Source organism: Triticum aestivum, chromosome 3D, assembly GCF_018294505.1.
Source record: "Triticum aestivum cultivar Chinese Spring chromosome 3D, IWGSC CS RefSeq v2.1, whole genome shotgun sequence".
Taxonomy (NCBI): domain Eukaryota; kingdom Viridiplantae; phylum Streptophyta; class Magnoliopsida; order Poales; family Poaceae; genus Triticum; species Triticum aestivum.
In genome coordinates this window covers 356436184-356446109 of record NC_057802.1, presented here as the reverse complement: position 1 = coordinate 356446109, position 9926 = coordinate 356436184, and the positions used below count along the sequence as shown (strand labels likewise).

Sequence of the window (9926 nt, the reverse complement as noted above, 5' to 3'; positions counted from 1 at the left end):
TATACATTAATTGGGTTTCTGGGCATTTAATGTGCATAATTCAAATTTGAACTACAAGCACATGCTCCAGTGCACCAAAGTTGGTTGAAAAATCACATGTTTGTCCTTGGGTGAATTTCTAGGTCCCATGCAAGATATGGGAATGAAATTCAAACACCAGGGCACTGTTGATTGCCTGCAAAATGTTGAGATGCCTGGTTTTTAAATTGTAGTAAATCCAAAACTCGTCTGAAATTTATGAAACTTGGCATGCTATCATGGAGCGGCATCAACATGCCGTGGTAAAAAATTTGTCCCATTTGGGGCAGGTTTGGGTATAAGCTTCTCACAAACCAGAGCTTGTCACAACAAGCGTGATGGTTTCGGTAGGGAACGTGCCACCTTTGGGGACGGAACGATATCCGTTGGCTCTTATTGCTTTCAAAAATTTTCTAGTGTCAACATAGAACAACAGAAGTGTTGTGTTTCATTTAGGAATTTTACGGGGTTCGTTTGACCTTTTTTTATAGATTAATCGAGTTTCTTGGCATTTAATGTGCATAATTCAAATTTGAACTACAAGCACATGCTCCAGTGCACCAAAGTTGGTTGAAAAATCACATGTGTGTCCTTGGGTGAATTTCTAGGTCCCATGCAAGAGACATGAATGAAATTCAAACATCTTGTAAGTGCATCTAGTGCCCCTCTGTGATTTTGGTGTATTGAAGACTTATAGGTTAAGGGACTAATGTGTTTGTAAGTGTACACATGTCTATAAGTCTATGAGTAGTTTGATATTTACAGAGAAAGTTGACCCCTAAAAATGAATGTCTTCAACTGAAGACTTTGGCTTTCTGAAGACTTTGAAAGTGAAGAAATTGGTGTGACCGTGAAGACTTAATATTCATGCGAGGAATATTCATGCTGGACGAGGCACTAGACCAAGTCCTCACAAGAAGCAGGTTGCCTTCCACGTACCATCAAGTGAAGACAAAGCTGATGATGATGAACTTGCTGAAATCATCAGAGAGAGACAGCAAAGGGCCGCTAGAGCCAAAGGCAGTAATGTGCCATTGATGCTGGATCCCAAGTTGATCCTAGACTTCATCGACCAATGGCATAAGGACCCCAACACTCCTTTGCCTGAGATGAACCTCACTCCTGGCCAAAGTCATATGTTGACTGCCTTCATTGGTGAGGAAAAATGGAAATGTGAATAGGGAAGGAAGGTGAAGAAAGCTCAGTACAAGAAAGAGCGCTTTCTGAAGAATAATGTTTTGAAGCTATCACCTGAGAAACTTATCGCTCTGCAATCAGAAATCACGAGTCTGAGTGATGAATTTGATCGATACTATGCTGACTGGCTAGGAGCCAAAGTCAGATTCGTCAAGCTGACCAAGGGATTCACCTCAAATGTTCCTGCCCCAATGCAACATGAAATTCCTCAGGCTGGAGCATCTGCTCAGCCTACTGAAGAACATGCCAGCACCATTGATGACGATCAGGCTGCTGAAGAAAATGAGAGCACCAGGGCTGATGAAGATATCCCAGCCGCTAAAGAAACTGACAGGGCAACCACTAGTGTTGCGCCTGAAGAACAAGACAGGCCAGTTGAAGCATCTGCACTATGCCTGAAGACACTGACAATGCCAGGGCAACTGCATCAGTTGCGCCTGAAGAAACTGCACCAATTTCCTCTGCTCCTCTTGCACCAATGCCAAGTCCTATTCTTCCTTTTGCATCAGAAGTGAAGAAAACCAAAGCTGCGGAGCAAGCAGCTGTGAAGAAAAGGAAAGCATCTGCCTCCTCAGAGTCTTCAACACCAAAGAAAGTGAAGACTTTGACGAGCTCTTATGAAAATCCAATAGATGTTGTTCCTGTATCAAGCATGCCATCAAAGGAAATTGTTCCCTTTGGTGAGGATTATGAAATTCCAAGTGGATCTGATGAAGAAGATCTTTCTGCTGCTACGTCAGAGCAGTTGGATGAAGAAATTGAAGTGGACAATGTCACTTCAACTCCATTGGTATCATCGCCCATGCCTCAGGCGTTGAGGAAATTGATGAAGAAGATGAAGACATGGATATTGGGTGCTCAACTCCTATTCTGAATGATGACTACTAGGAAAGTCATCACCCCAATTCACCAATGTTCACTCCTCTGCAACAGATTCCTCAGTCCCCTGCTCAAACTGAAGAAATTCACACGGGCTCTGAAGAACCTGAAGCTTCTCTTCTCACCATACCTGAAGCAGTTCCAGCCACTAGTGCTGATGTAAATGTTGCTGAAGAAATGGAGACCCAGGCTGCTACTGAAGACATTACAACTGAAATTCCTCAGCCTGCGGCTCCAGAGAATGTGATTCAAGAGGCTGTGAAGGCTATGACTGACAATCCCCAGCCCAAGCCAGCGAATCCCCTCTCCAAGAAACAAAAGTTCAAAGCTGATGATTTCTTCAATGAGCACATTTTCTTCACGGAATACAATCCCTATGACTCTGCTCGCCTTCGACGGAAGCGCTTCTGGACAGCGAGTCAAATGAATTTCTATTCTTCACTCCTGTTTGATAAAGACAAGATATTTGACCATGAGCACATTCCTCATGTGGATATGGAGTCGCTGCCCTGCTTCACCGTAGTCCTCAGTGTTATTCATGACGCTGGGCTGCTCAACTTCTGCACCGACATCTGCGACTGGATGAAGAACTCATTCTTCAGTTCTATGCTACGTTGCACATCATAGGCAACGTTGAAGATGTGAATTCATGGGTGTTGGACTGGTTGACTAGAAACACTCACTACAAAGCACCGGCCTCTGAATTACTTCATGCAATCCCAGTCAGTCCTCCCATTGAAGGTGCAAGGCTCATCTACCATGACACTGAACTATCTGATCATTTCATGCAAGTGCTGATGAAGCCTTTGAAGCCTGGCCAAGCTCATAGAACCAAATTCCTCATCAAGGAATTGCTCTATGTGCCAAGGACAGTTTACAGGATATTGACCAACACCCTCAGTCCAATCAAGGGCCACAACTCTGATGAAGAAGAGGTTATTGGCATCATGAATAATCTACTTTTAACATCATACATGGTGTTCCTATCAACTACCATGATTTCTTCATGAGGACTTTGGCCAATGTCGCTCTTTCCACGTTTGAATTGAAGCCTTACGCTCCCTGGATCATGAGATTCATCAGATCAAGGTCTTCAATCAACTACAAGGCTGACACTCTCAATCATGGAAGCTATTTGCCCCTAATTGAAGTCCTCAAACGGACTATTTCCTCAGCTGATGAGAAGGGCAAGGCTGCTGTTATTGATGAAGGCACACGTCCATGGGATGGACATTTTCGCAAAACAACATCCTACTCCACCAATGATGACTCTGCCACTCATGGCACTTCCGCAAATGCTTCAAAGCAAAATCCTCAAGCCACTGTTCCAAGGGTGATGACTGATCGTGAGCTTCTCCTCAGTCTTCATCAAAATGTCGATTGCCACCACAAATGGGTCAAGCGACAGTTTGGTTCAATTCTTTAGAATATAACAATCACGGAGAACTCAGTGAAGAAGAACCATTACTATCTGCATGAAGTTTTTGATCGCACCTGGGCTGTATTGTCTCACATCTATGGTGAAGAAGATCTCAAGTAGATGGGCTTCAAACAGGACTTTCACTGGTCTCAGCCACCTTTGAAGATATTCAAGAAGGTCAAAGTTCCTCATTTGGTGGCCAGCTCATATTCTTCATCACGCGAGACTGATGAAAATGAAGACTTGGATGACACTGCGGCATGCCCTACATCAACAACCGACCCTAATAACGTTGGTGCTCCTCCATCGACTTCATGCTGATATTCTTCAGGGGCATTAGTCCTCATTTTTCGTCCCTTTTGGTCATTCGATGACAAAGGGGGAGAAATTTGAGTTAGTCTTCAAGCGGGTCTCTATATATGGGCGTGTTTTTGCTAAGTTACAACTCTCGTTCTTCTGAAGCATTTGTTGGATCGAGTTGTAAACTTAACTCCGATGGTGGTCTGATACTTTTGCTATGTTCTTCTGCATGCTATTTCCTCATATATGTTAATGCACGCATGATGAAGTACATCAGTCACCATATTTCATCATGCATTTCAAATTCTTCATATCATATGTTAAATGCGTGTATGAATTACAAGATATAGGGGGAGATCTCCATGATTCTACTATACAATGTGCATTGCTTCTCAAAAACAAATTCCTCACATATGCACATCTTCAGGGGGAGTTCTTCTATATCTTGCAATCAAATTCCTTAGTATCAGTATTTACACTTCATATGTTTATCCCCGTTGAAAACTTAACCTATATTGTCATCAATCACCAAAAAGGGGGAGACTGTAAGTGCATCTAGTGCTCTCAGTGATTTTGGTGTATTGAAGACTTATAGGTTAAGGGACTAATGTGTTTGTGAGTGTAAAAAGGTCTATAAGTCTATGAGGAGTTTGATATTTATAGAGAAAGTCGACCCCTAAAAATGAATGTCTTCAACTGAAGACTTTGGCTTTCTCAAGACTTTGAAAGTGAAGAAATTGGTGTGACCGTGAAGACTTAATATTCATGCGAGGAATATGAAGTGTGAAGACTTTTGTTTCCTTAGTTTCATTTTCTCTTTCTTGAGTCATAGGTAACATCGTACTGTTAAAGGGGGTCGAGGTAAAACTAAGGAAAAGTTTCCAAGTGGTGCTCAACTCAAAATCCTACACCTACCCAATCCTTTCGAGTGAAGCCATTGGAAATGTCATACAGTTCAGTCAATTTCTTCAGTGACACAGACGAAGATCTTCTGGTCTCTGAGTAATTGTTCTGACTGAGGAGTTAGGAATTCGCCAGTGCAGATTGCCTACAAGTGAGGAATATGATAGCCCTGAGGAATTTGATTGTCAAATTTCCGACCGTTGCTGTGCTATGCGCCAGCTGTCCCAAAATATCTTCCCACCTGACGGTCATATCATTGAAGGGCATTTATGTCTTATCATTTCAGGCTGCTCCCTAGGCTATAAATAGCCACCCCCTAAAACCACTAGTTGGATGGCTGCTCCGAGAGAAACCGACACTTATCATTGAGAGCATCCCATCCTCCGAGGACTTTGAGCGAAAATCATCAAGTGAGGAAAAGCCAAACCCAAACACCTACAAACCCAAAGTGATTGAGCATCACTGAAGAGATTGTTCCTGTGTGGAACCGATGCTTGTTACCTTGGAAGACTGTGCATCTTCCAGACGGTTAGGCGTCATGGTCTAGAGCATCCAAGAGGAAATTGTGGATCACCGAGTGAGCGAGTTTGTGAAGGTTTGGAAGTCACCTGAAGACTTACCACGAGTGATTGGGTGAGGTCTGTGTGACCTTAGCTCAAGGAGAATATAGTGAGGACTGTGTGTCCGGGACTGTGTGTCCTCAGGTTTGAATACCTAGCCGCTCCAACTAGACGTACGACTGTCACAATAGTTGGAACTGGTCTACCAAATCACTGTCTTCACCAAGCTACTAGTTCCATTTCCTCAACCCTTTCATTTCCTGATTACTATGTTGTTGTACTTGATCATTTCTGTTTGAAGACTTTGACTGAAGACTTTCTCAATTTCTATCTTATTTCTTCAGTCAGTTTGTCTTCAGCCTACTTATCCTATGTTTATGCTACTTGTACTCTGTGTTTGTTTTCATTTCATCATGATGACTGTGCTACTGCTCTGTTATGCTTACTTCTGAGTACTTATTCCGCTGCTAGTTGTTCATGACTTAGGAATTTCCTCACCCTGAAATTCCTCAGTGACGAATTTGTAAAAATCGCATATTCACCCCCATCTAGTCGATATAACGCACTTTCAATTGGTATCAGAGCAAGGTACTCCCTTGTTCTGTGTGATTTTGGTTTAACCGCCTGGAGTTTTAGTTATGTCAACCGCAGGAATGAAGACTGTGTCATGCCCCATCTTTGACGGTCATGATTATCCCAAGTGGAAGGCGATGATGAAGAAGCGCCTCATGGCGATGAACAGCGAACTGTGGACCATCACTGAGATTGGTCTTACCGATCTATGCAAGATGGTAGAGGCTAATGATATTCGCAAGTACACTCTACTTAACTTCACGGCGAAGGACATCATCTGCTCCTATTTGTCCCAAAATCAGTTCAGGAACATTATGCATCTCAGCCATGCGAAGCTTATCTGGGACCGACTCTCTGAGGTCAATGAAGGTCATCGAACTCGTCATGATCCCTGGTTTGAGGATTTCAAGGAATCGCTCAAGGTGATGACTTTCGATCCGGAATCATCATCCTCTGCACCATGCCTTATGGCAAAAGGTGCCAAGGTAACTGAATGCTACCTATCTGAGTCCAGTGATGATGAATCTGGTGATGAATTTGGACCCAGCTATACCAAACTTGCTTCCCTTGCCACTAAACAACAAAGAGCTTTGCAAAAGGTTCAAAATATGCCAGACAAAAGCGATGACCTATTGGGTGAAGAAATGGATCGCACTCAAACCTTGACTGATAATCTTCAGATACTTCAGTCCAAGTTTGATAACCTTCAGAGTCATCATAACACTCTCTTATCTGATCATGAGAAGCTTTCTTATGAATTTCTTCAAAGAAAGCAAGATCTTGAGAAGCTAAGGGAGAGTTACGAAGATCTTCAGAAGGAACATGATTCATTGCTTGCTCAACAGATCAGTGCCGCTCAGGAAGAGTTCATTCCACCATGTTTGAAATGCATTGAACGAGAATCTGCTAATTCTTAACCTGGAAGTTCAAATGCTTCTATTGCTGCAAATTCTTCAACCGTCTCTGCTATCACAAATTCCTCATCTGAGGATGCTACCAGTATCACTGACAACACAGGGCTGAAGGAATTGTATGTGACAGGCATGTACAAAAGCCTCAAAGGGCATCAGGCTCATTGTGATGTGCTTAAAAAGCAGATCCTCAACGGGAACTCTAGGAAAGAGGGTATTGCCTTTGAGAGGAAACTTAATGCTGATGGGACCTACTGGAAACCTGAGCAGTATCCCAAAACCTCATGGGTTGCTGCAAAGGTACCTCCCGTAGATCCATCTACTTTATCTGGTTTTACATGTGAATCTTCATATTCTTCTGATGAGTCATTTGACTCCAACTACAAACTGTTCAAAAATTAGAATGGTGAAGTATTTGCTAGATATGTTGGCACTAACTGCAGGAACTGTCCCCCTATGAAGAAAATCTGGGTTCCCAAAAGATGCCTTGAAAGTCTTCAGGTGAATGTCATCATGACACCGCCTGTGAAGAATAGGAACCCCAGATAAAATTCTTCATATGGACCAAAGTCTTCATATGGATCCAAGTCCTCATATGGACCAAATTCCTCATATGGATCAAAGTCCTCATATGAACATCATCGTGCTAACACTTATGTTTCGCAGGGAAAGACTAAGGGCTATGAATATGTGCATTATTCTTCAAATCATTATGTTCATAAGTCCTCGAAGAATTTCTCTGCTTATTCATATGCTTACCCTAACCCCTCTTATGTGAAACGAAGTGGACTGGCGTCTATGCCACCTTTCTCGTATGGAGCTCGCAGAATGATGAACTCTTTGCCACCCCTCCAGATGTGGGTGGTGAAGAAAAAGAACTAATCTCTTATGTAGGGTCAGGTCTCCAGACGAACTTAAACGTCTGAAGAATTTGCTGGAGGCCTGAATAATGCTTGAAAGGACGCAAGCTAATCATGAAGAAATGACTTTTCATTTCTCACATCCTCATACTGCTATATCTGTTGTATTGCTTGATGAAATTGATCTGGTGAATTTGATGTCATATTCTTCACTAATGAAGTATATGAGTTCGTAAGTTGCACTAATTCATCTACAGGATGATCAACCCAAAGCCACTGAGTGGGTCCTCGATAGTGGATGTACAAATCACATGACTGGTGACAGGAACTTATTGATGGACACTGCTTTATCTCCATCGCATCTGAAGAATATCACCTACGCTGACAAAGGCAAAAGCAAGGTATTGGGTCTAGGTAAGGTTGCGATCTCAAAGGATCGACACATGGACAAAGTCATGCTTGTCAAGTCCTTAGGATTCAACCTCATGTCTGTCTCAATGCTTTGTGATCTTGATATGGTTTTTGTCTTTGGCAACTATCGTTGTGTTGTGATCATGGAAGCTGACCATTCCAAAGTCTTCAAAGGCTTTAGGAGAGGAGACTTTATATTGTTGGTTTCTCTACAGGACCACAACCTGCTATGTGTCTACTTGCAAAAGCTTCAGAAGGCTGGCTATGGCATCGACGACTTGGTCATGCTGGCATGAGGAACTTGCACACGCTCGCGAAGAAGAAGCATGTCATTGGCATCAAGGATGCCAAATTCCTCAAGGATCACTTGTGTGGAGCTTGTGAAGTTGGAAAGATGACCAAGGCCAAGCATCCCTCAAAGACTATCATGACTACCACTCGCCCATTTGAATTGCTTCACATGGATCTCTTTGGCCCTAATCATTATGCTGCATTCACCATTGAAGCATCTTTATATGGCTTTGTTATTGTTGATGACTATTCTCATTATACATGGGTACATATTGTCACTTACAAACGTGAAGTGCAGGAAGTCTTCAAACAATTTTCCTCAAGGGCTTCAACCAACTTTGGTGTGAAGATCAAGCACATCGGAAGTGACAATGAGACCGAGTTCAAGAATACTGGTCTTGATGACTATCTTGATGAACTTGGTGTTACTCATGAGTTATCTGCTCCTTATACTCCTCAGCCGAATGGCGTCGTGGATCGCAAGAACAGGACTCTTGTTGAGATGGCTCGCACTATGCTTGATGAATACAAGATGCCTCGTCACTTTTGGCCTGAGGCAATTGATACTGTGTGCCACATCATCAACAGGGTATATCTTCACAAATTCTTCATAAAGACCTCATATGAAATCCTCACTGACAACAAACCCAATGTGAGTTATTTCAAAGTCTTTGGTGCTAAATGTTGGATTAGAGATCCTCATCACAATTCTAAATTTGCACCGAAAGCACATGAAGGTTTTATGCTTGGTTACGGAAAGGACTCGCACACCTACAGAGTCTTCAACACCGTCCACCACAAGGTTGTTGAAACTGTAGATGTGCGGTTCAATGAAACTAATGGCTCGCAAAGAGAGCACCTACCTCTTGTGCTAGATGAAAAGTCACCTGAGGAATCCATCAAGTTCAAGGCTATCGAGGATGTCATTCGTACCAAAGAATCTGCTAAAGAAGTCATTCCAGATCGTGAAGAACATCATGCTGGTGCTCCTGAAGAAAATGGCTCTGAAGAAAATGCTAAGCCAACTCTTCGTCGTCAACCCGCTCATCCTCGCGTCACAAATGAAGTGCAGATCGAGAAAATCATCAGCGACATCAACGCACCAGGTCCTCTCACACGCTCAAAGGCTTCACATTTGTCTAACTTTTGTGGGAACTTTGCTTTTGTCTCTATCATAGAGCCCACCAAAGTAGACGAGGCATTTCTGGAGCCTGAGTGGATTCAAGCGATGCAAGAGGAATTACATCAGTTCGAGCTCAACAATATCTGGGAACTTGTCAAGTGACCAGACCCTTGCAAGCACAATATCATCAACACCAATGGATCTACCGCAACAAGCAAGATGAAAATGGCCTTGTGGTGAGGAATAAGGCACGACTTGTAGCTCAAGGCTACACACAGGTTGAAGGAATTGATTTCAATGAAACTTTTGCACCTGTTACTACTTGCTTATGCTAACCATCATAATATCATCTTATATCAAATGGATGTGAAAAGTGCATTCCTCAATGGTAAGCTTGAGGAAGAAGTATATGTTGCTCAACCCTCAGATTTTGAAGATCCAAAGCATCCTAAAAAAGTCTTCAGACTCAATAAGGCCCTC

At 42.7% G+C, this 9926-nt stretch overlaps 1 pseudogene; it reads left to right on the top strand.

Annotated features, from left to right (window-relative positions):
* The first annotated feature begins 5930 nt into the window (after window positions 1–5930).
* On the top strand, window positions 5931–7619 carry LOC123074645 (uncharacterized; annotated as a pseudogene).
* Window positions 7620–9926: the final 2307 nt, after the last annotated feature.